Here is a 25,264-nt window from a genome sequence, read left to right as displayed (position 1 = left end):
GAGCTGAAAATACAACTTAAATCTCCACAGGCAACTTACAGTTGTGTTCTAACATCAACCCCAGAATGACCCTCACTCAAAAAGGAGAGCACAGGAACATCACAGCCCCTGACTCACAATGGTCTTCAGATCCTGGAAGACATCCTGTAGCTAGAGTTTTCCTGCCTGGCCCAGTCAGGACAAATCTCTTACCCGCCAGTCCCACAGTCGCTCAGACCCAACCCAGAAAGCATACAAAAACTTATATTGCTTACAAACTGTATGGCCGTGGCAGGCTGCTTGTTATCTACCTTTTCTATCTTAAATTAACCCATTTCTGTTAGTCTATACTTTGCCACATGGCTTGTGGCTTACCAGTGTCTTTACATGTTGCTTTTCATGGCGGCGGTAGGCGGTGTCTCCCTCCAGCCTTCTACATCCCAGAATTCTCTTCTCTCTTGTCCCGCCTATACTTCCTGCCTGGCCACTGGCCAATCAGAACTTTATTTACACAGCGATATCCACAGCAACATCCTCTGCCAATGCAGCATTCCTGGGGGAAGGTAAATGAAGTTTTCTGATGAGGGTTAAGTTCTGCCTGTGTGAACAGTTCTATGATCTTGAGCTCTGGGTTCCAGTTTCCACCTTCTGGCTTCATTGCCCGATCCCTTCCCCACCCTTGAGATTCATGAAAAATGGCTGTGATTGAGACTAAAGGAATTTCTCAACCTGCTTTTTCTACATGGAGACTCGGGGCCCCACATGCACTTGTCACCTTGAACTTTTCCATCACTTTATTGAAACTGCTGACTCTCTCATTAGAACAATTCTCTGTAAATTATTATGGCTATCTGCCTCTCTCTCTCTCTCTCTCTCTCTCTCTCTCTCTCTCCTTTAATTTTTCAAGTTGACACAGTAATTTTATCATAGTTAACAATATATATGACATAAAATTATCTCTTGGAATCTTATAATCTATGAGAAAATACAATTCTGTATCTTTGACAGACGGGGTTGGATCCTACACTAATAATAAAGGGTCCCTTTGCCTTATTTAACTTGTTTTACAGTTTTCTATCTTAATATAGTAGTGATAGAGTGAGTGTTAGGCTTTTATCGATAAATTAAACTCATTTAAAATATGATCCACTCTAGATACTTATGTTTTAATGTAAGGGTCAGAAAATAATAAACTCTGCAGTTGAAATTTGGGGGCAGGGCTCAAGGTTTAGAGTGACATGTTTTTCTGCCTGAGTCTGGTCAGTTCCGTCCATTTCCACTATCAATCAACCCTACTAGAGTTGACTTCTTGCCCATGCCCAGCAGAGCACTTACAGTTGTTGTGAGGTATCCACCAGAGGTGACTGCTAGGATACAGGGTCAAGCCAACAACAGGTGACCACAATGGGTGTTCTGGACCTGAAAGCAGCCCCAAGCCTCTCCATGGTGAGGTTATAAGGATGAAAACCACATCCTGTGCTGATACACCTCAGTTAGCCAGAGCAGAACTGCAGAAGCCAAAAAGCAAGTTTAGTATATTTAGGAACTTTCCCAGAACTGTGGACTTCCATGGATTAGATCTTCATTCTTATTTTGGCAGGCATTGCTGCCTATGTACTGAGTTTCAAGACTCAAATGGTACCTCCATCATGGCCTCAGTTTTGCTAAGAACATGGACCCATTAAGTTCTGGGGACCTGGAACACAGATAACCATGGTGTGTGGGAAGCTGCTGTAGGTCAGTGGTTCATGCTGTTCCTAGGAGTGCTTTAGCCTGGTTCAGAGGTCCAAGAAATACTGTCTGAAGTCTTCCAGACACCGTAACCAGGAGTCCTCCAGTCACGGCCTTGATCTGATCTTTTCTCTACAGCTTCTACTCTGAGACTCTTCTGTCACTTGCCGAAGCTCTCATGGGTTCCGATATCTCCTCCAAATTCTATTAGAACATGATCATTTCTCCCTTGTCCCGCCCCCCTTTGCGATACAATAAGATGCACAACTAAAAAAAGCCACTTTTCTTGTCTTCTTCAACACTATAGGTGGACTTCACCTAGTGCATAATGTCCCTAGCTACTTACTCTCCAAGTCTCTGCTAGCCTCTCCTCTCTGACCTCTTAGCCTTCCACAAAATCCCAAAGCCAACACACCCATCTTAATTTTTTTTTTTTTTTTTATCACAGTAGTCTCACACTCTAGGTAAAATTTAGCTGCCTGTTGCTGTTTTCATTACCTATTGCTTGAAAGAGCTGGGATGTGGCTCAGTGTATAATGCTGACCTGTCACACACGGGGTCCTTAGCAGCTCCCCTTACAAAATCAGAAAGACAAAGGAAACAAAAAAACTACAACACAAAAGCCTCTGCCCATTGCTAGGTCAGAAACCTTCCTCAAACTTAGAGACTTACGAGAGCACAGCACATGTACCTGCTCAGGATTTTGCCATTTCCACAGGCAAAATGGCTAGGATCCTCCCATGGTACATTCAGCTTCTCTGAGGCTGAGGTGTCAGAGGAAGCCTTGACCCATTAGATTTTGGGACAATTTATTAAGCAGTAATAAGTAGCAGAAAAACAAACAAACAAACAAACAAACAAAAACCATGTTCCTTATTTATAGTGGTCAAATACAAGAGTTTGGAAGAGGCACTTAAGTACTAGTCACCTGGTCATATTTTATAGACTGTGTTCAAAGAAGATGTTTCAAATAAGTCAAGGTTTTTCTTTTAGTCTGATACAATATTTATCATACTTCATGTGACATTTGAGTGGCCACAAACACTTTAGGGACCCAACTAAGAGTACTGTAGTTGGGGATTCATTGAGTTTGGCTTTGTTCAGATGTATCTTTAAAATAAAAAAGATTTATTTATTATTACGTATACCGTGTCCTGCATGTATGTCCTGTAGGCCAGAAGAGGGCACCAGATCTCATTATGGATGGTTGTGAGCCACCATGTGGTTGCTGGGAGCTGAACTCAGGACCTCTGGAAGAGCAGCCAGAGCTCTTAACTGCTGAGCTCTCTCTCCAGCCCCCAGATGTACCTTCTTGACTTGATGTCACATCCATACTCATTAAACTTTTGCCAGGTGTTCTGCTGTAGAGATGACTTCTAGAAAGGTGTTGACTGTAATACAGACACCCGTGTCTCCAATAAGTCACAGGACAGTGAAAATGTCCCTTAGGCCCAGCACTGTGCATTTATGGAGAGTGGAGGAAAGATAAGGTTTTTAATATAAAGAGTTAGAAGCTAGTCTGAGAAAAAATTCTTCCAAACATCCTAGCATAGAAATAAAGAGTCTCAATGGCTGTTTTTCCCAAACAAAATCCTAACAATTTCCATGACATTACCAAGTCATGATTTGGGAAGCTGAAAGAAACTGTCTGGAGCTATCAATTTAAAAAAATCAATCAGCCGTGCTAGAGTAGATACTGAATCGTTTTTCTGCCCTTGCTGTAGGAAATGCTAATATAAAATTGTTGGCATGTAAAGAAAGAATAAGATGTACATAGCTAAGAACATAGGAAGATGCACAGGGGAGCCATTCATAACAAGATGCCATTATGCTGGAATTTCCGTTAGTTGTGGCTATTCTTCTTCTTTTAAAAATGTATCACTTCGATTTCTATTTTAAGTAAGTATCTACATCCATACTTAGTCTTATATTTGAGATTGCACACTGTGTGTGGTAGTGATGCGTATGTGCGTGTGGTATGTGTATGCTGCATGCATATGGCATGTACTCATGTGGATATAAACGAGTACATGTGGATACTTGTGTGTGTGTGTATGTGTGTGTGTGTGTGTGTGTGTGTGTGCATGCGTGTGTGTGTGTGTGTGTGTGTGTGTGTGTGTGTGTGCACATAGGAAGGCTAGAAGTTGACATTGGCTATCTTCCTCTATAGTTCTCTACCTTATGTTTCAGATTAATTCTCTCCCTAAACCTGGAACTCATGGATTTGTCTATGCTAGCTAGCCAGTGAGTCCCCCCTCCCTAACCCTCCTGGCCCACCCAACCCAGTGCTGGTGTCACAGAAGCTTGCTGGTGTACCCGGCTTCTCTGTAGGTGATGGGATCTGAACCCAGATCCTCATGCTCTGTGGTATTCACTTTACTGACAGTCATCTTTGTAGCTCCTGGACATTCTTAAAGATAACCCTGAAACTGCTGAAGAATCAAGCCCTAATGTATCTCAAATGTGTTGGGTTTTTTTCCCCACATAAGAAACTTTACTCCCAAAGGCAATGTGAAAATCTTACTAATAGAGTCTTGGAGTTGGTGCTATCTCTAGCATGAAGGAATCATGCTCATTATAAAATGACCTGTTTTAGTTGTATTTCTAGAGAAAAAAAAGAACCAGAGGATGCTGGGATGAGATAAGATGAAGGATAAGGAAAGTAATAATAATAATAATAATAATAATAATAATAATAATAATAATAATAATAAATTGCTAGCCTATCCAGTGTTATAAAGGCAGTGATAGGGACAGTATCTTTTAAACCATTGAAACATAGTAAAATCTGGTCCAGCTCTGGGAAGAAAGGGGATATCTATACTGCTTAGCCTAACTCCAACACCAATAGCCTAACGCACTTGCTCAATTTTCATGGCAGATACTATTTTGAACATTTTATCTGCCTTGGTTTATCTGGCTGGTCTAACAACCCCATGGTACTGTTTCCCTGGTCATATCTACTTAGTAAACAGAGGAAATAGGTACCAAAAGGTGCAGGAAATTGTCCTAGGTCACTCAGCCTGCTATTAGCTCATCTGCAATCCTAAAGCTGTGCACTTCACTCAAGATACCTTTGTATTCCTTTACTGCTGCACAGTTTGTCAAGCAGTTTTACATACAGCATCATCTCATTGCCCATCCTTATAGCCCTGAGAAATTGGCAGGACAGCTGCTGTGCCTCTCATATGATGCGTGATTAATTAAAATCTAAAATTGCAAAGTGACTTGTTCATGATCACCCAGCTAGTAAGTGGCAGTATAAGAATCAAAAGCCAACTTCTGTATGCTTTTCATTACACCACACTGTGGATTAACAAATTTCAAGTCTGGGGGTTTCTAAAATGTGTTTATATATAATATTAACACTGTTCTTTCTACAGCTTTCTAAACAGTAGTTATTATTATCCCAATGTGACCACAGGGAAATATGTGGCTCTTGGAGACAAGTGTGCAGGATGTACTTGAGCTCTGGAGTTCCTAACTCTAGATTCTCAAATAACATTAATCTTCACACAAGCTAATATATCCTCAGCCTACTTGTCCAGTCCTGAACAGAACATGCCCCTTGAGAGGCAAGAGAGATAGAAGCTGGGCCAACATCTTAGCACTTGAAAGTGCATGGTGGTGAGCTGCTCACGGAACATTCAACATATCCATACGGCTAAAGCCTGCAATGGCTGAACATCAAACTAAAGAATAAAGGGGCCAGATGGTGGGGTTCCAAAGACCACAGTGTAAATCTTATTTTGGAAGGAGCTAGCATCCAATAAATATTTTCTTTCTTACAACTTTAGAATATCTAATATTTATTCTTTGACAACTTCTTACATGTATATAGTGTATCTTAATCATATTCATCCACAACTTTGCCTGGATACTGGCTGAAAAAAATAAAGGTGTAATCTTTAGACACAGATGTTTGGCATTTGGTCTAGAAGGAAGTAATGTGCACAAGGGAAACAAGAAAAAAATATTCTATGTTTTAGAATCACAAAATCAGTAAGAAGGATGGGGTAATCATCACAATATTTTAAATGGACCAGGGCTCATGAGGAAGAGAGCCCTGTTTTCTGTAAATTCCCTGCTTAAAAAAAAATGACCTAAATGGCTCAGGTTTAGCTTCTTTAGCAGCCATATGTAAGCTGGAGAATTAGTTTTCCCTGAAGTTCATTAAGTTAATTTTCCTTAAGCTGCTGAGTGGAGCCACAAGGACACAGGGAAGGGGCAGGGGAAGGGTGAGCAGGTGATTGATGACACATTCAAGTGTGGAAAGAAAGGCGTTCCAGAGTGTTGCTGCTTGGTTTACAATACAATAGGTTTCCCAGCCAAGGTTCCAGCTGATGTCAATAAGTATGCTGTCATCCCAGAACTGCATTGTCAGGTTCAGGCAGCTAACCTTTTAGGGTGACTTGGTTGTACACTAACCAAACCTTTCCACTTATTGGGACTTTCAGAGGTAAAACTAGGACACCAGGCTAGGGTTATATTGCCTGCCTAGGGTGGTTGAGACCATAGGTTGGATCTGAAGCAACGAAGACAATAACAACAACAACAAATGGAATACTATTAAGTCAAGTGGATGGATGACCTACCACGCTACTGTTTTCTCAAAGGCTGGAGGAGTGAGTCTGGGGAGGGGATTTTTTTTTTTTTTTTTTTGATGAATGAGTAGATGGATGGATGGATGATGCATTTAAATGTGAAAAGGATGACATCCTACCAACTAATCTCCTTTTACGTATTTGCAAAGCAGACTTGCCCTGAATCCAAGCAGCCTCACTGCAGAGCTCTGTCCATGAGAACGCTCACTTGAGGTGTGTGTGCACAGCAGGGTCTGAACAATGAAGAAGATGAAGCCGTCACCAGAAGCTGGGTCAAGACAGCTCTGGAAATGGCTCTCTTCCTCCCCTGTCTCCTTCCCAAGCCTGTGTGCCTCATTAAAATATGTATGACAACATTTCTTCTCATATTATTGTATTACACCATCCTTAATTGCATAATTCAACATTTTCAAGGGTATTTGGAGGAAATTTGGACGGTTCATTGACTGGTATTTGAAGGAAGCTGAGAATTAAATTAAAAAACATGAGGGGAAATTAGTATTAAAAGAGACTGATTGAAGGGCTGATGTTGGCCTCGCTGGGCTCCCAGGCTCTGTCCTTGTCTTCCCTCACTTCCTGGGGTTCTTGGGTCTTTGGTCACATAGCCCCTGTGCCAGCCTGGTGTCAGATACAATTCGCTTGTCTGAAAGCAGCATGGGTTACTTCTCTTATGTTCCCACTCTGCCCCTCCCCTGTTGTTGTTGTTGTTGATTTTGACATGCACTTTGCAGATTGCATGTTTTTGCCTGCTCTATTGAATGCAGGAGGCTCTGAGCTGATTGCAATCACACTGATTGGGAGCCGTCACCAGGGCTCTGGGTTTAGCGCTCAGGTGATTCAGAGCTCCGGGTTTGGCACTTCCTTTTCCCATAGTGTTTCCTTGAACTGTCTCCCACGTGCCCCCTCTGGGCCTCAGTGGTGTGCATTTGGGAATGCATTCTCCTCCTTTTCTTGGCTCAAGCTTTGGGATCATGCGCTGCAGCCTGGGAGCACAGCCAGAAAAAGCTGGCATGGAAAGGAGGCTGGCAAGGGGTGGGGGTGCTCAGGGACCAGCCCCCTAGAGCCCAGGGCAACCATTCAAGCCCTGAAGTGCTGTTTCAGCCTCAGGAGCAGGCTCTTCTCCAGGCTTCGTGAAGGCCCTAGGTTAGAGTGAGCCGTAAGTCTTTTCCAGCCGCTCCTTGCCCATCAACAAAGTGCTTTAGCGACTGCATACAAAGATGCCTTTGACTTCACTCCCAGGACAGTATTCTAGCAAAACAAAATGCTGGAGAGCAAGAGAGGTGTTTCATCAGAAGAGATGCTAAGAATTTGAGAAAGTATTGCAGAATATCTTCTTTTCCTTCCAATCTTAGTTAAGAAGCAAACACGAGAGGTTTGGCTGCTCTCGTGGGACACAAAGTGGACTGTGGTAGAAGGGAATGAGGGGTGACTTGGTCATCTCTCTGTCCATCCCATCCGCCACCTATGACAGGGCTGAGTAGGGCTTGGGGCGGGGAAGGATTTGATAGGCTTTTCCTGTTCAAAGATTTAAGGTTGCTTGAGAATGGATTAATGACCCCCTTACCTGGAAGATGGTGCTTATGGGCAGCAGACCTGACTCTGAGAAGGGAGAACCCCTGGTGACACCATGATGTCTTACATTCTGCAAATTCCACCTTGCCTTCCTGCATTTCATGCCATTTTGTCCAGGAAAAAAAAAAGAGACTCCCCATGATAGTACTCAGGAGTCCTCACAGCAGACAACAGAAGAGAGCAAAGCCCTGTCAGGCCAGAGTCCTTCAGAAGGCTAAAGGGCCACCATATCCCCATCTCACATCCCTGTCTACCCCCACCTTACTCCTGAGAGGATTCCTGCGAGCCTGCCACCCAGTATGTAAAGAGGAGTAAAACCCTCTTCAGGAAGGCACCGACATCTTCATCAGCTTATTTGAGAGCATTTAGTTTGTTTCAGTTCAATAATGCATTCAATAAAACCATTAGTGCCTGACATGAAACCCAAATGGGTATGTGGCTGCAGGGCAGGTGCGGGCATGGTGGCTGTCCTATCTAATGGGACAGAACTCCCCACCCCCGCGCTGCAAATGAAAACCAGGTGATAATGGTATGATTAGCCTGGATACTGGACTAATGATGGCAACCTGAGGATAAGCACAGGAGGGTCTCTGAGGCTTCAGCCAGCAGGCAGACAGCCTGAATACCTCCAGGGAGCTCAGGTCTGCTGCTGTATCAGACCTCCTCCTGCTGGCTCCCTTGGGGTTGGGATGGGCTTCATAGCCTCCAGGTTCTCTTCAGCAGGGATGCAGGGCTAGAGTACTGGATGGGGAGGTGCTTTGGAGGCTGTTAAGATGTGGAGAGAGAAGCTCTGCTCCAGGGATGCTCTAATAAGCAGGGCTTCCATTGCCAACCCACCTATGCATTAACACTGTAGATCACTGTTGGCACGGGGCTCTTGCTAGGAGCCTGTGTGGTGCCTGCATGGATGACAGGGCTGTATTCAGAAGTGGCTGTACACAAAGGCAGCTCTGAGCAGAGGTCAGGCATGTGGGGCTCTGATGGCAGACAGACCCACCTCTCAACTCTGGCTTCTCTGTCATGGTGAGGTGACTTCTAGCTTGCTTCCTCCCTCCGTGAAATGGAGTTAATGATACCTAGCCTCTTGAGGAATGGTTAGGGTTTCTGAAATAATAGTTTGTATCATGACTTTAATAATTCTGTTGTTCTTGATTTTATTAAGATGGTTGTAAGTTTCTTCTCGGTCCTGCAGATGCCTCTGACCTCCACCCAGGCCCATGACCTTTCCCTCCTTTTTCTACAAAAACTCCAAAGCAAATTATTGCCCATTACATCTGCTCTTTCTCTGTGGTCTTGTTTCATTAAAAATGCTAATTCCCCCAGCCTGTTTCCCCATCCTAGCATTTGAATATACATGAGCACTCATTCCTATTCTGGAGTTGTGGCCTCTCAGCTGAGCCGAGCCTGAAAGGAAACTCTGTTGGAAAGGCCTGGGGGTTGGGGGAGGACCAAGGCCTGGGGTACAAGGTGGGGGCTGGCCACCAGCCTCTCACTTCATCTCCTTGGTACTCTCTCGCCCTGGTGGAAGCACCTGCTGCTTAGTTGGAGGATTCAAGCTCATGATACTGAGACTTCTGCTTCTCCTTGCCATTGTCAGCTCCAGGCAGGAGATGTGACCTGGGCACAGGAAAGGTGGCAGGAGGCTCACATTACTACTAATATTAGGGGAGCCAGCATCATTTGCTCAAGAATCCCCTGAACAGTCCACTCAATTTGCACTTGGAGGCATATTGTTTAGTCCAGGTGTGCTCTACAATGAGACACAATGTTTCTTTTTTTCTTTTGTTTTTTGTGTTTTGTTTGTTTTGTTTTTGTTTTGTTTTTGTTTTTGTTTTGTTTTTTTGAGACAGGGTTTCACTGTGTAGCTTTGCGCCTGTCCTGGATCTCGCTCTGTAGACCTCCAACTCACAGAGATCAGCCTGGCTCTGTCTCCTGAGTGCTGGGATTAAAGGCGTGTGCCACCACTGCCCGGCGACACAATGTTTCTTTCAGTTCATGTGGGGTGGAACACTGTGACAGTAAGCAGGTGTCCAGGGTGCCCGAGAACAATAGGGGACATAGACTTGGTGAGTCAACACATTATTCCTGGAGGGAGTCATGTTGGAGATAAATGTTCTTGATGTCCAGGGATATGGACCCGGGCACTCTTGGCCACATAACATCCAGGTAGCTGGGCACTCATCTACCCAGAGGATCAATGTCCTCATCTTCATCATGGATTTAGGAACAATCATTTCACACAGTCAAGGGGTTAAGGAGGTCTTGGAACAGGGAGGGTTTGCTCACACAGGCACCTGCTCTCCCACTCCAGTCATCTCCAAGCCACCCTAACTCAGTCACTGCGGCTGCTTTCTCCCGAGCAACTTCCATCCATCATTTCTGCTTCTTTTGAAACCGTTGTCCATGACCCGCTACATAGTAATGTCCTCTTTTCAGCCCCAAACTGAGCATATTATTTTCTGCTTTAGACTTGAAACTGGCCTGCCTTTCTTGTTCTTTGTGACAGAAATTTTAAAATCCTATCTTTCTTCTACGTTCCCTCCAGTCACATATCACACAACACACACACACACACACACACACACACACACACACACACACACACACTATTGCTAGCAATCCATCAGCCACACAGGCCTTCCCAGCTATTTTAGTATGTTATATTTTTCTGTATCAAGTTTAAATAATTCCTCTGAGCCCCAAATCCAGACTCCCCCCCCTGTTTTCCTGCATTGCACCCACTCTGTCTACTAACTCCTAGCACTCTATCAACTGTGCATGTATTTCCATTACAGTATCCTTTATTATTCTGTGAATCATTGGGTCTCTTTGAGAAGCCGCAGCACTGCAAATGAAGCTCCTGGCTGATGTGTGCTCCAGCACAGTCAAGGGGCAGAAATGATGGGTGTGGCTGGCAGTGACAGGGCAGTGGATTTCACTGGGGAGGCTGGAAGGGTTAGAGTGACTCCTCCGCACTCCAGCCTTACCCATTTTGCAGAGATGTCATCCTGAGCCTCGGGCACAGGCCTAGTGTACTTTCTCATCATGGTACAGCATTAGTGGCCATGGGTGCCAGTTTCCCGCATTCCTAACACAGTTCTGTTCACCTCTGCAGCTCAGCTCCCTTCTTATTGCTGTGTAGTTTGGAGGGAACACAAACTTCCAGAAACTTCGGCTACCCAGGCTCCCACTCAAAGTTCTCCATACTTCTTCTTTCTTTGCGTAACTTGGATATTTTGGTGGCACCAAGGATCCCTGGGATCATTAGGTTCTAATATTTATTGAGGGAATACTGCATGTGAAGTATCCTGGTCCTGGTTTATTTTCATCATCTTTGAGTCTCACAATAACACGATTAGGTAGGAACTACTGCCATTATTATCATCACTGTCATGCTAGATATGAAGTAGTTGAGGCTCAGAAACTTAAGAAACAACTTGTCCAAGAGCCTCCAATTCATAAGTTGTGGAGACCCACATGGAATTCAAGCTGTCTGACTTTCATGGCCTGCTTGGTATAACCACGACTCACTCTGGGCCCGCAACAGGGAGTAGGGAGTGCTGTGAAGATGCTAAATGCTGGAAGTGGATTCAGGTGACTGGAGGCAGAGGTGGTAAATGTTGGTGGACTGATCCATGAAGGCCTTTCTGGGGAAATAACTTCTAGACAGATGGAAAAGAGATGCTTGGATAAATAGCTACATGAAGAAGGTCCCAGGCTAAGGAAAGGGTGGATCACACATTTGGAGGATGCTCTTGAGCTGGGGCATGGGAGGAAGAGAGACATTTGGGACTTGATTTCGTATTTCCATCCTTCAGAAGAGTAAGAAGCCAATACATGTCATTTGCACTACTCTGTTCATCAACAGGGTTTGTTCCAGCAGTCCAAGGAGATGAGAACAGGAGAAATTGGAAGGAAAGAGGGAAGGAAGGAAGGAAGGAAGGAAGGAAGGAAGGAAGGAAGGAAGGAAGGAAGGAAGCCCTACGCTCCTAGGAGGAAGGAAGGATAGTAGAAGCCAGCAAATGTCATAGAGGTGAGGAAGAGCATGCAGGGCAGCATGCTCCCTGAAAGCAAGACACAGAGAGTGACAATAAAGCCAGTAGCCAGATGGACCACAAACGCCTGCAAGTGTCCTGCCCAAGGCCTGGCTGTCCTTCACCCCCTCCCCTGCCCTGTTCCCTTCCACATCACTTGTCACCTGCCCTTATACTTCTAGTGTGTTCTGGTGGGGCTGTCTGTCTTCCCACTAGAACACAGCTTCACAGAGCAAGTCTTGTGTGTGTGTTTACACACACACACACACACACACACACACACACACACACACACACATATATATATATATATATATATATATATATATATATATATATATATATATATGCCTGGCATAGTAGAGATACTGAGCAAAATGTTTGCTAACTGCAGGGATTCCAGAGGGCTTCAAATTGACACCAGGCCTTAACAGGGTCAAAGTTTCCTGTTCCTGGTGAGAGATATCTATCCTACTCTGGCTCCCATTGTCTACTTCTGATGCTGGCATGGAGATTCTGTGGACTCAAGTGCCGAGAGGCCATCTTTCCCAACAAGATGCCCTTCATTTTGGTGATTCTTGCTTGCCTTCCATCTGCCACAAGCACACAGGACCTGAGGCTCACCCCCTTAACCATTCTAAACCCCTCCATGTTGGTAGCAATAGCTTTTCCAAATGACTTTCCTTAGTAGAAACCTGGGAGAGACTAAAAACCACTGGATGCCACTACACGACCCATTTCATGCAGCACCGGGTTCACTCGCTCACAAATGGTGTTGCCAGTTCATATGTGCTGTTCTCTGTCTGTCTCTGTGTCTGTCTGCTGTGACCCAGACTGATTGCTGCTTTTCCCAGCTCTCCCTCCCTGTGCTGCTCAGGCCTGACCATCTGCATGTCAGCACACCCCCACACGTCTGTCAGCCATCAAACTCGATGGATCTCTATTTATTGATCTGTAAATTTCCTGTCACTGTGCATCCATCAGCCATCCACCCTCTTAGCTGCCCCTGCTGCCATGTACCCTCTAGCACCCCCTCTCCTGCATAATGAGCCCTTCTCTCCTCCTTTGGCAGCAGGGAATCACCTGTCAGCTTTCACAGTCTAAGTCCACCTTGCTCTGCAATATCATCTCAGGAGAGGAGGTGAAGTGGGAAGACTTGGAGGCAGGGTGTAGCTCTAACCTCAGTGCAGTGAAAGGAACAGCTCTTGAGGTCGTTGTCCTGGGCTCCCATTTGTCTGTAGGGAAGTCACTAATTTCTCTGAGTCTTGTTCTCTTTCACAGATGAGAAACAGGAATCATTTCACCTGTGCTACAGGTGTGGCCTGAGGTTCAGATGGTAAGAAGTTCTGTACACCTGGCTTGGTTCCCAGCATGGGGTAGGTCATTAGGGATGTAGGATATAGGTTCCATCTCAGCACATGAGGTTGACCATTACTGTGTATTGAGTAATTGCCCTCACCGTGCTAAGAACTATGTATATTTCATTGTCTTTCAGTTTTACATGACTTAATAACCTTGATCAGCTCAGAGTGGTCCCCAGACATCAGCATCCGTGCCACATGGAGCTTGTTAAAGATGCTACCTCCCAGTCTCCATTTTCACCTCCTTGGCAGCAGAGCTGTTGTTAGCAAGATCCCCAAGATGCTACAAGTGACACACTGCTGTTGCTGACCCTCATTTACAGATTAAGAAACTGGTATTTAAACCCATTAAATAATTTTCATGTGTTTTATGGCAATGCCTGAGCTCTAAACTTGGAATTCTTCCTCTCTCTCCTCCCTGGGCAGAGATGAATGTCTGCTGGGTGAATTCAGAACCTATGATTTCAGAATGCTCCTAGTCTAGAAAGTCAGAAGCAAGCTGGAACTCTTTCCCTTCCCCAGAAAGGACTGTAGTTGGAAATACACTAGACAAGGAAGGGGGGATTTCATTTTAATTACTGGGTGATCTTATGCACCTAAGATAAAGATCTTAGGACTACTTATCTGACTTCCAGGTCCTAATCACAGCCCATCACTGAGGGAGGTCAGGAAGGAACTGAAGACAGGAACCCAGAGGCAGAAACTGAAGCACGGGCTGTGGAGGAACACTGTTTACTGGCCTTTGCTCCACAGCTTGTTCAACTACCTTTCTTACACAATCAGAACCACCTGCCCAGGGGTGGACCATCTATAATGGGCTGAACTCTTCCACACCAGTCATTAAGAAAACATCCCTGTAGACTTGCTCACTGTCCAATCTAATGGAATCATTTCCCCAAATTGAGGTTCCCTCTTCCCATGTGACCCTAGTTTGTGTCAAGTTGAAAACACCCCAACCAGAGCAGTATTCTGAGTGCCTTTGGTCCTTAGCTGATCCCGTTTGGATAGTCGCAGGACGCTGTGTTTGTGGTTTTACTGTCTGATGTCAGTTAGAACTTGGATAATGATGTTAGAATGGGAGAAGGGGAAGGAGGGGAAAGAGGTTGTGAGATACTTTGGGATGAAACCTGATTTTTCCTAAAGTGATTCATTCCTTGAGAGAGGAAAACGAGGAAAGTGTATCAATGATTCCTGGTGATTACTGGAGAGCTGTTTGTGGCACTAGAGACCCTCCCATGCATCATTCCCAGTCCTCTCTCTCAAGGGGTTTATGGGCCAAGGACATCTGGTGCCTACAGCTTTATGTCTGCTAGTGTGATGCGCCAAACTGGGGAGAGGCCTATAACACTCCAAATGCCGGTGCCCACATAGCTTTAATTCCTTCGGAAGGGTCGGGGTTATTTCTCCATTGGGAGTGCTAATGGGATTCTAATACCCTGGCAAATGGGATTTTTTACAACTGCCATTCTGCAGTTACTGAGATGGCGTGTCGCTGAGACAGCCCTATAAATCCTGCCAACTCATTCTGAGGAGGAGGAGGAGAAGAAGACCACAGGGAGAGACTCACTCCAGCATTGGCCACTGGTGTATCACCAAGGGGGCTGCTGGGATCTTGTTCTCAGGATGACTTACTGACTCTGCCTGAGAGCCAAACTACTCCATGGAAACATGGGAGAGTCCATGGACCTTGGACTAGAAGAAGCCAAGTGGAGTATGGTGGAAATGAAATGGTGGGACGTAAGAAACTCTGCTCTTTCCCTTTGCAGTTGGATATTCTGAGGTTTGTTTCTGGAGGCTTATGAGCAAGGACCTATTTGCCAGAAACTAGTACCAAACCCAGTGGAACAGGGCCCAGAGGACTTAGGGTTCAGCTCCTGGTGACTAAGAAGATACATGCTATAGAGACAGTCTTGATAGTGGGTTTAAGAATGGATACCGCAGAATGGAATCACCGGCTAAAATGATAGACTTGGCGGGGGGGGGGTGGTTAATGTTCAGATTCACTATTCCTAAACTTGAGTTCCTCATGGAATTAGGTGTCTTCTGTCAGTGCACTGTACATGGACAACCTTTAGTTTGATCAGCAGGATGACTGGGAAAGAGCATCACAGCTGGTGGATGAAAAACAGTGTCGGAAGCTTCAGGACACATAACTTTCAAGTTGATGAATTGACACTCCGAACTCATTCTGTGACTTTGAATACAGCCTGTTCATTCCCCATCGCCTATGTGCATCTTCTAGGAGGACGTCAGGGGAAACACTTCCTCATCAAGGTCAGGCTGTCTCAGAAGGAAAGCTTTAGTAAAGGGGACTTTAATGTAGGGCATGCTTAGGATTAGAAGGTTGTCCAGGGACCATAGTACAGATGGCTCATCTTTGGCTCACTCTAAATACTCCATTTTGCCTCTCCTCATTCTGTCCTTGAATGTCTGTACATACTCTGGTTTTCTTCCCTGACTTTGGTTCCCTCCTGTGCCAGGCACAGAACTTGAATAGACAGTCATTGAAAGCATCACATTCTAGTGCGGGTATGCTTTTCTTTTTACCAAGATATACAAGATATGTGGTCAGGGACAGTTCTCATATGCATGTACAAGTAAAGAATGTTCACAGAACTGAACCCAGAAGTCAAAGGAAGATCTGGACTTAGTTTTCAGGAAACTGACAAACTTCCCGGGGAGGCCGGATAGATCCACCAGAAAAAGTCTAAGCAATGTCAGCATTTCTGGGTTCTTTGTAGACCATGTCCTGTCCTTCTTCCCAACACTAGGGAGAGGAGGGTCAGGTTGCAGGTGTTTTGCTTCCCTTGTTGCTTTTGTTTTGTCTAGGAGCACCAGAGATCAAATTCAGGGCCTGTTATGTGCTAGTGAAGCAGTCTAATTCCTTCCATAGAGATAAGGAAAGAGAGGCTCAATGGTGCTAAAAAAGAGACTCAGCCAAATTTGTGAATGGAGAAAGGTGCTGGCCTGGGGTAACATTTCTGCCTTTTGCTTCAAGTAGCATGGAGCCTGATAGTAATCAGCAAGACATACATTCAAATATAACATAGGACATCACAGCAGGAATACAACCATACAACCAAGAGCAAAGGTTTCCAAAGGAGATGACGTGTGCAGACAGGGCGGGTTACCACAGCATCATATTCCACAAGTTACAAGAATAATTTCATATGTTTCCATTCTAGGAAACAAGGCATACTTTCAGCTGCACAGTGGGATGGGACCTCATCCTCTGCCAATCTCCTCCAGCTAATCCCAAACCTCTAATCCCAAACCACACACTTGCTCCATGCTCTTGTCTCCACGGCAACCGGGCTTTTGCCAGCTTCCTGCTGTGCGTGTGCCTTACTGTCCTATCCTTCTTTCTAATGGAGGACAAAGTGAAACCTGCCCTTGGCCCAGCAAAGAGTCCTGCCTGTGTCATTCCCGGGGTGTGGATGGTAAAACGCAGCCATTTACCAATATTGCCTTCCTGTGCCCAGCCATCAAAGAACAGCCTGGGAATCAGACAGAGCCTACCTAAAATCCAGTTCCAACTCAGAGTGATTTGCAACACAGCAGTGCTTACTAACTTCCAAGTCTGCAGTTACTTTAGCCTCATTTTCTCTCCAATCTATACAACCTACTCTGTCACTGTCATTTTCACTTGATGATCAGTGCTCCTTTTGTTGTCCCTAGACCTTGATAAAAGTCCTTGGGTCAATGTATAAAGACTAAGTTACCAAGGAATGCTTGACCCTAAATAGGACATGCATATTACTTTCTCCCAGGTTCATGACGCAGTAGAAAGGCCATAAAGAATGTACAAGGCAGATGTTAGGGAAGAGGAGGGCTTCAAAACAGTATCTGCTGGACACAGCATGACCTTTGTACTTGTGAGCTCACTGTAGCTATGATTACCTGTCTGAAATGCGTGCAAGATTGGGCCCACCACCATTTCATGGTGTATGGGAGAGGGACTTATGTGTTGCATCCCTCACTGGGGGATTATGAGTAGTAAATGGGCACTATGGAGGTGAGGGTCATTTTCTTCAGCAGTATAAGCATTGATACATTTCCCATGTTGCTTATCCCCCTGAGTAATTATTCCCCTCTTGTGCTTATACAATAATGATGATGATGATGATGATGATGATGATGATATTAATAAAAGACATCAAACAGGATAGGAGTTTGTTGGGAGAAAGAAAGTTCCAATGGGAGAGACATGGAGAATGGTAGAGGGTAATGGGGTATGAAATGATGAAAATTAAGTAATTCAATATCTATACATATCTGTGTGAGTGTGCATACAATGGCCAAGAAGAAATTCAATCATTTAAGTAATCTGTTTAAAGTTCTAAGAGTCCCTGCAATTTCAGGAACTAATATTCACTTGACTGGCACCCTTCTTTCATGCTGACCCACATGTCCGGCCTTGCAGTAAAGTTTGTATCACAGTTGGAATCCACTGATCTAAAGGGATGGTTGGTGCAAGAGGTGACGATGGAGTGTCTACAGTCTACTAATCCTTGAGAACTCTCTCCAGGAGTCTGTTTTCTGATTTTCTGAAAGGAGCTAGGAGCCATTGGCACAAAAGCGAGGTGTCATGTTCTGACCTACCTCTATATCTGTACCCAATATACTAATATAGTATTGGAAGTCATCTAATATCCCAGGTATACCAGTTCTTCATGGTGAAAATGAATTGGTGGGAGTCTGAGACCTCCACGGGGCTGTTTGCAGGATCAGGGAGAGGATGCCCAGGAAAATAAGGTACCAAATGTGCCATTCTGAGCTTTAAGCCACAGGATCTTGCACAGTATCTTCAGGGCTTTGGAAGACATTCCTCAGAGACATACTATACACAACCATGTGCTAGAGCCGGGAAGCAGGTGGTTAGAGAACACAAGTTCCCAGACCAGAAGCTGAGGAGGAGCCAAGCCATCACAGAGGGCCTGAGCCAGGCATTGAGCCCAGCAGGTAAGGCCAGAATGACAGCCAGTGGAGACAGCACAGCAGTGTGTCGCCCTAATTGAATCAGGGGGAGATGAGTCTGTCCAGTTGCCAGTGACCCTCAGTCCTGGTCTGTTGTGAGTCAAGGTTCCATGAATAATTGTCTGTTACCCAGTAAGCTCCAGTACACCTTCAATTTCCTTCCTATTTCAAGATTATCTGAATACAGCCCTGTGCATCCCCCCCCAGACTTTGTGTGAAGCCCAAGGCCTCTGGTGAGCTTAACTTCAAAACAGATCTCAATGAAACAGCAGAAACTCTGAGGTTTATGCAGTTATGCATATTGCATGACTGAGTCCAGTCTCTTTTTAGGATTGATTCTTCTACATTCCCAATTGCAGGAAGCCTGAGAGATGGAATTATTGTTTTAGGCAATCACACTTTGGCACCTGACAGCTGTCTCCCATACCTCCTCCTCTACTTTCTAAAAAATTGGCAGTATTGAGTTCCATTTGGTCCCTGGGATCTTGCATCACAATGAAAGCACTTGCCATGCCCATTATAACTAGGAGCAATTTGCAAGGCCAGTCTGTGTATCAGAGTATGACCTGTCCAATCATGAGTACCTAAGACTCTAACCTCACCTGGGGTTGTAGGCACAGGGTACCTTGGTATCGTCCAGGACTTCCAGTCATAGTGACGTGAGAGTCACCTGCAGTCTAGAAAGTTCACCACTGATGCCAAAAGGAAAATAATAGGAAGTATGGCTATCCATTTGTGTATCTCAGTTCACCCTTGAATATCTCAAATCATAAGCTCCACATTGCCCAGCCCACTTGCTAATCCTAGGCCTGATAACCAAATCTCTCACTGGGAGTTGCTGCATGGACCAGGAGTCTAAAGAACACTCAACTCAAGGATCATCACACTCAACTTCTAGTTTGGCTGGAGTGCCAGTTCATTCACACATGAGCACACACTGACACAAGCACTGCCACTGATTATGAAAATAATTTGTTTTGTGTTTGTTCATTTGTCTTGTGTTTGCTCACTTTCTGGGTATATTTAAAGCCTCTGTTTGAGTCTTTGTTGCCAGCTCCTACTACAGAATCTTAGTAAGTCATGCCTGCTACACCAACTCTTCTCTAGATTACACTAGCTCCAGCCAACCTCAGCATCAGCTTTCCTTAAAACAGAGCCGGAGGAGACAACATAGCCATTGCATCTGGATGGAGAACACAATGGCCAGCTCTTATGGCCATACACATCCTTGGAGATCTCACATGTCTAGACTTTGGGTCTCAGGATATTAATGTGAAATTCCCAGAGTTTGCTTATATTCTCTCTGTTGCCCTCAAGATGAGTTAGCTATGTGCCTGGCTCCCTCCTGCAGCAGGCTTAGGTTAGGTTCTAGGTTTCCATGCTTGTGACAATGGACAAGATTGGAAATCATAGTATAAAACATTCAATCACTCTTCCAGTTCTAGTGTGTACTCAGTGAGCCACAGCCTCCAGAGTTTCTTCTGCCTCCTCTCTCTTCTCTTCCTTATCCAGTGGCCAAACCAGGATCCACAGTGGGCAGAGGGAAAGCCTTGAACACTTGTCCTAGGGACAGCTGTAAGAATAGTATTGAAATATCCACTGTCTCTTTGGGTTGCCCTCAGCAATACTTTCTCTTCTATTGTCTTTTTTTGTTTGTTTTTGTTTTTCAAGACAGAGTTTCTCTGTGTAGTTTTGGTGCCTGTCCTGGAGCTTGCTCAGTAGACCAGGCTGGCCTTGAACTCACAGAGATTTGTCTGGCTCTGCCTCCAGAGTGCTGGGATTAAAGGCATGCACCACTACTGCCCGGCTCTTCCATTGTCTTTTTGTTATGTTTTGGTTTGGTTTTTCGAGACAGGGTTTCTCTGTGTAGCTTTGGATCCTATCCTGGAGCTCACTCTATAGCCCAGACTGGCCTTGATGTCACAGAGATCCGCCTGCCTTTGCCTCCCGAGTGCTGGGATTAAAGGTGTGTGCCACCACCACCCGGTTCTTCCATTGTCTTAATCTGTTGCCCAAGAGAGCACTCCATCACTGAGTCTGTGCTTTGTACTCTGGAGACTCTAACCTTGCTCAAAGCTTATCTAAGCACTGGCACCTAAGCTTGGTCTTCTCAGCCTGCTCTCTATTACACTTTCTACTCCTTGTCCTATCTGATGACTATGCTGTTTCAGTCATGATATAGCACTCTCCTGTGTTCTCTGGAAAGGTGTCCTGTTTCCTCCTTCTCTGAACATCAAAGTCTATACTCTTTTAAATCCTTAAGTTGGGTCCCTTTTTCTGCTGAGAGTGTACTCAAATGTATGGTGAGGTCAAGGCTTTACACCTGCCCCCCATTTGTTTTTGAAAAATCAGCTTAGGTCATCATGGCATCACCCCACGTGCTGGAAGAAGACACAGTGGAGATGGCTTCTCTACAGAGGAGAACTAGTGTACCCTGCTTTTAGTCTCTGGTGTTTCCATTGGAGACAATGAAAAACTCATAGAACCCAGAGATAGCCATGCCAGCCCAAACAGCAATACTGAGAAAAGACCACAAAGGACCTTTGAGCAAAGTCAAGGCCATCTCCTCCTGAGCCTCTGTCTTGAGGGAAAGGAGCAGAAAATTCAAGAATGTGGGAGACGGGATTAAGGAATGAAAGCTGCTTCCCCCCAAAGCCCTCTCCCACCTTCAGATGTTATGAAGATAGAACGAAAGAACCAATAGGAAAGTACTTTGAACTTTTTTAGGCTCAAAGGAGCTTTAAGGATCTGAGGTATTATGGTTATCTTTTAACAGTGTGATAATATTGATTGTGTGGGGGCAGGGCAGGGCAGGGTGTCTCTAGCTGCTGCACCGTGTCCTTGGGAGCTGAGTGTATTTGTAAGGGTTGCTACACATGGGTCCCTAGCAGGTTGAGATTCAGAAAGAGATTTATAAAGGTTGTAGAGGGCCCAAGGTTAAATTTTATCTTAATTATGTGTTATGAAGTGGCTTTTCTCAGTCACTACCCTGGGGGATAGAAGCAAATGTGTGCGTCCCTGCAGGCCACCATCCTCTTGACTGGAACGATTACTGTGTGCATTTCCCCTGGCTCTTGCCTCTGGAATTTATGCTCCCCAAACCTGGCTTCTGGCTTCAGCAGAAGAATTTGTTAATGGTGATCATAATAATGATGGTCAGTCAGCTGACAGTACCACTAGCGCCCCAGGAGAGAAAACAAGAAAATTGCCCTTAACATAAACACTTTGATTTAATTTTCCAGCTTAGGATTCTGCTACATATGATAAAATGCTGATAAGGAGTTCAGATTCAGGGTTGTGGAAAAAAGGGCAAGAGTCTCTGCTCTGATAGTTCCCAGCTGCATCATTTGTGGCAAATCTCTGACTTTTCTAAGGCATGGCTTCTGCAGATACCTCGCATGTAATAAATCTGCAGTAATATTAGTTGTTCCTAATATTGGCAGTCCTTAAAAAGCCTTGGTGTCATCATTTGATGGTCTCAAAATGCAGATGTAATGGCCTACCCCACGATGAATCTCTAGCACACAGTAGACTTGCTCTCTCTGCTTCTACCATGTTTGACCCTGGGATGTCATCAGCAGACATGAACATCATGAGGAACAGGGCTCCCTGCCCAGGGCAGGTGGCATTTCCTGCTTCCGTTTGAGTGTTTAATCACCTGCTCAGGCAATTTGGGACTCTGTACCCTCCTCTGTTGTGAGCATGAGCCTTTAAATGTTGGGGATAATTAAAGGCAAAATGACAGGGCCACATAGAGTCACCTATCCAGGAAACAGGTAACAAATGAGGAAGGAGTCGTACATGAGTTCAAGGGGAGAGTGTAGAAATCATTTTCTGCTGGTGTCAGGGACATTATGTTAGGAATGTGTGATTCTTGCTTTGGAAACCAAGTCTGGTTCAAAACCATAATTCACACATAATGAACTTACAGAGTTATAGCCCTGCAGTCAGTGACTTCCTCCCGATCATTTGGCCAGTTTGGCTGTATCAGGTGTTTAAGCAGAGAAATGAGAAGATTATACACACAAAGCTTTCTGTGAATGCCCAGGCTAATTTACAGGTTTGACTTGAATTATCATATGTATTACCGTGGGAAAGCTGAAGAGAAGAACCCTTTTTCTACCCACTTTCTAGGTGAAGCAAAAGCCATAAAGGAAACCTGAATATGGATTATGTGGAGTTTTTGCTTAGAAAACACAGACAACTTGCTCCATACACACTGCTATTTTTCCAGAGCTAGATGAAACATGCTGGTCCTGTTGATAACCATGTGTATTTATGTATTTTTAAACAAACATATGAGACAGAAAGCATCCCTTGATTGAATAGGTCCCTGTTAATCAATGTTTTATTTCGGGAGTGTGTTTTTAATTTCTCCAAGTGCTTTTACATATATTATCTCTCTTCATTTTCACAATGATTCTATGTATCAGAAAAGCAAGTCTTATTTCATTCCATACAACAGATGCACAGGTAATTAATTCAGGAGATGTTCTGACATTGCTAAGGCTACACCTTCAGTTTTCTGAACCCATGTTCACGAAGCAAGGTGACGCCCTTCCTGAAAATGTACCCTAGCATTACCTGCATTATAATTTAACTTGACACCCGGGACTCAGGAACAGGAGAAGCGGCCTGAAAGAATTTCTTCTCTGATTGTCTCTGTCCCTTTTTCTCATACATATTCATTTAATGATAAAGAAGAACCTTTCCCCACCTCATTTCCAGTCTTTTCAAGTGATTCCCAAAGAAGCATATGCAGGAAGAGTTTAGGCTGCATGGCAGGACCGGCTGCCAGCGCAGGAACATCAAATCCTTAAGATGAGGTGTCTGTCTTAATAAGACAGGATAGTTTGGCCTCAGAAGAGATTGTTGGGAATGGCCACAGGTTTTTCTCAAACACAGGAAAGCAGCCGGATGAGAATGCCCAGTCCACTTTCACAACACCTTCGACTCTTTCGTGTGTGGTCAGGAGTCAACTTCTTGTTTGTGTGCCACAGGCAAGGTACACACTACGGAGTGTCAGTTCACAGACACTCCAGTGGCACCCTCTGAAGACACAGGTGAGATCTGAACACATGTACAGAAGCCAACCCCCTGGCACCTGAGTCACATGCCAAACAGACATGATGGCCACCGTACTGTGGACCAGACACCAAAACCTGCTCCCCCCTTTACGTTTCCCAGTTCATCCTTGATTGCACACCTGGCTATCATCAGTAAGTCCACCTTGATGTCTCAGTCACAAGAGGAGTTTCTGGGAGATGAAACAATATACAAGTTCACAAGTGAGGGCCAAGATCTGATTGAATTCAGCTTCATCCTGCCTCAGTGCTAAATCCTGTGTCTTAGCAACGCCCTTTATATGTTTTCCCTACCCAGTCACCCAAGTACCAGCCCCCCTCTCTCTTTGTATTTCTTCTTGTTTTATTTTTGTTTGTAAATCTACAAAATAGAGCCAGACCCTTGGGTGTAACTTCTCTGTGATCCGCCTTGGCTCAGCTGGAATGGCCCTCCTCCTGGCACATGAAAATCCTTAACCAATGCCCAGGTCTGAACTTTTTTTACCTGCAGGCTTTCCCTCTAACCAGCCCATTTTCCCGCCAGCCCCACTCTTTCTGACTTCCTTCCTTACTTTCTCATTAAGTACCCCTCTCCCCCATCTTCATCCCCTGCTGCTATCCTAGGTTGCATGGCCCATCTGTACTACTCAGAATTCTAGATATTGGCTCAGCCATTCGAATTAACACTAACACAAACATCCTCATTTACATGGAACGCACAGAAGGTGACATTCTGTCTGTAACAATAGGTTATAATTATCATGTCTCTCATTTGTATTCTATTTTACAGCTTCTTGAATTGTTTCCACATGCATTATCCCATTCGATTCCGCTCACAGTGCTGGGAGGTAGGCAATTATTCTTCCATTCCTTTACTCACCAAATATTTATGGAGGGCTGGAGGATCCGAGGTGATGAAGGGGGCATGGTTCCTGCCCTGGTGGTGCTTCCATTCCAGATTAAATAGATGAAGGAGCCATGTCTGCTCTACTTACTGCCACTAACCGAGGACCAAAGAAGTTTGCAGTTTCTAATCACCCATGCAGAAAGTGCCCCAGAGGAGCACTGATACCCTCAGAGGCTCAGGGGACTCTTTCTTAGCCCTCTGCTGTTTCTCTGGGGATACAGGGTGCTCTGTTGAGCATGTGGGCTGTGTTTCAGAAGTCAGTTTTCAAGTTGAATAGTTGGAATTCAGAACACAGTTTCCCATAGCAATTATGTTATAAATGGTTACTATGTTACAAGGCCATCCAACAAAAGCCCAGTTAACCCATTTAACCCCTAACGCAGCTGAGGTATGCTATTAATAGGACACTTCCCTGCACTGCTGCACCAAGGGGGGCATTTCATGGGGTTCATTCAGAATCAGTGGCAAGTGAGTGAAGTCTCCCTTTGGCTTTGGATTTCCTGTTACTCATTTCAGGCATGGGATCATGCTGTGTGGCAGGCCCTCTTTCCTCTATGTGTTTATTTCCCTTATCCTTTCTACTTTCTCTCTTTCCTGTATTCGATATGAGGAACTAATATGTGTAATCATCATGCTCAGTGTATGTGAATCATGTGCTATTAAGTGAGTAAGTGCTTGTCTGGCTTAAGGACAAGTATATGGCTGTTTCCATAGATACCTGATCAAAATAAATAATTAGACCAACATTTTTCCACAATTTTTTTTCGAGGGCATCTCAGATGCAATGTGTTCCAAATATCTTGCATTGTAGGTATATTTTTCTTATAATTTGTCTTCGGTAGCATCAGTAAATAACCTATGATGCCTTTACTAGAGACTAAATGGACAGAAATGAGGATTCGTGCCTTTGGGTGTCTTAAAGCAGTGTTGGATAAATATTATATCTCATTATTTTTTTTGGGGGGGGGCTGGTTTTATATATCTCAGGCTGGTGTAAAGCTCAACTTGATATGTACCTGAGAATGACTTTGAACTT

The 25,264-nt window shown here is 44.6% G+C and overlaps 1 long non-coding RNA gene across 1 annotated transcript; it reads right to left on the bottom strand.

The window, feature by feature from the left end:
- Nucleotides 1–469: 469 nt before the first annotated feature.
- LOC118586780 lies at nt 470–24,429 on the bottom strand. Its single transcript, XR_004945405.1, has 3 exons — nt 24,202–24,429; nt 1,315–1,487; nt 470–532 (listed from the first exon to the last, which is right to left on the bottom strand). It is a non-coding gene; the product is annotated as an uncharacterized LOC118586780 (long non-coding RNA).
- Between the last annotated feature and the right edge of the window lie 835 nt (nt 24,430–25,264).

Source organism: Onychomys torridus, chromosome 7, assembly GCF_903995425.1.
Source record: "Onychomys torridus chromosome 7, mOncTor1.1, whole genome shotgun sequence".
In the NCBI taxonomy this organism is placed as follows: Eukaryota; Metazoa; Chordata; class Mammalia; order Rodentia; family Cricetidae; genus Onychomys; species Onychomys torridus.
The sequence above is the reverse complement of the archived record's forward strand: the minus strand, read 5'-3'. Positions and strand labels throughout refer to the sequence as shown.